General features: G+C 39.8%; 1 protein-coding gene across 1 annotated transcript in view; it reads right to left on the bottom strand.

Annotated features, from left to right (window-relative positions):
- Positions 1 to 1,127, bottom strand: part of RCAN3 (RCAN family member 3) — a 51,983-nt gene that overhangs the window by 47,848 nt on the left and 3,008 nt on the right. The gene's annotated exons all lie outside the window — the stretch shown is intronic.

Below are 1,127 nucleotides of genomic sequence, written 5' to 3'. Positions count from 1 at the left end.
AAAAAAAAAAAAAAAGAAAGAAAAGAAAAAAAAGGGCTTGTACAGGAATGCTCTCAAGATCTTTATTCATAATATCCCCCAATTGGCACGGTGGCTCACGACTGTAATCCTAGCACTTTGGGAGGCTGAGGCAGGAGGATTGCTTGAGGCCAGGAGTTCAAGACCAGCCTGAGCAAAAACAAGAGCCTGTCTTGACAAAAAATAGAAAAATTAGCCGGTATGGTGGCATGGGCCTGTGGTCCCAGCTACTTGGGAGGCTGAGGCAGGAGGATTGCTTGGGCCCAGGAGTTTGAGGTTGCTGTGAGCTGTAATGATGCCACTGGACTCCAGCCCCAGAGACAGAGCAAGACCCTGTCTCAAAAAAGAAAAAAAGAAAGAAAGAAAGAAAATAAAATCCCCCAATCAGAAATATTCCAAATGTCCATCAAAAGAAGAATGGGTAAGCAAACTATGGTATATTCAAACAATGGAATAAGTACTGATACACATAACAACATAAAGAAACCTCAAAAACATTGTTGAGCAAAAGAAGTCAGACATCAAACAGTACAGATGTATGAATTCATTTATATGAAATTCAAGGACAGGTAAAACTAATCTATAGTCATAAGCATGGTGGTTGCTTCTAAGGGATGGGGATCAGTTAGAAAGGGGTATAAGAGAAGATTCAGGGGTTGTGGAAATGCTCTTTCCATGCCGATGTATACATTCAACACGTATTTGTTGGTTGTTTCCGATTTGCCAGACACTGTTCTAGGCGTTGGAAATACGGCAGTGAACAAAACAGACCAAGTCCCTGCTTTTACAGATCTACCGCAGTTTTTTTAATTGGCTGTATAGCTTAATGCATTCATATTAAATAGAAAAAAAAATGGCCTTTCTTTAAATACAGCCAAGGACAAGTCTAAGAAACTTTGTTTTCATGTCACTTTTTTAGTTGCTGATGGGAAAGCAGCAAAATACGGTGGAAAGAGCATAGGCTTCAGGGCGTTGGCTCGACCACCAAACTGGTCGTGTGAACTTTGAGCAAGTTCTTTAAACCTATTACACTTTACTTTTCTCATCTGTTAGATAGAGTCAATGATACCATCCTTGCGGCATTGTTCTACCTTTTTTTTTTTTTTTTT

This window comes from Propithecus coquereli, unplaced genomic scaffold (genome assembly GCF_000956105.1).
Source record: "Propithecus coquereli isolate 6110/MARCELLA unplaced genomic scaffold, Pcoq_1.0 Scaffold341, whole genome shotgun sequence".
Classification (NCBI taxonomy): Eukaryota; Metazoa; Chordata; class Mammalia; order Primates; family Indriidae; genus Propithecus; species Propithecus coquereli.
This window is presented reverse-complemented; position numbering and strand designations above follow the sequence as displayed.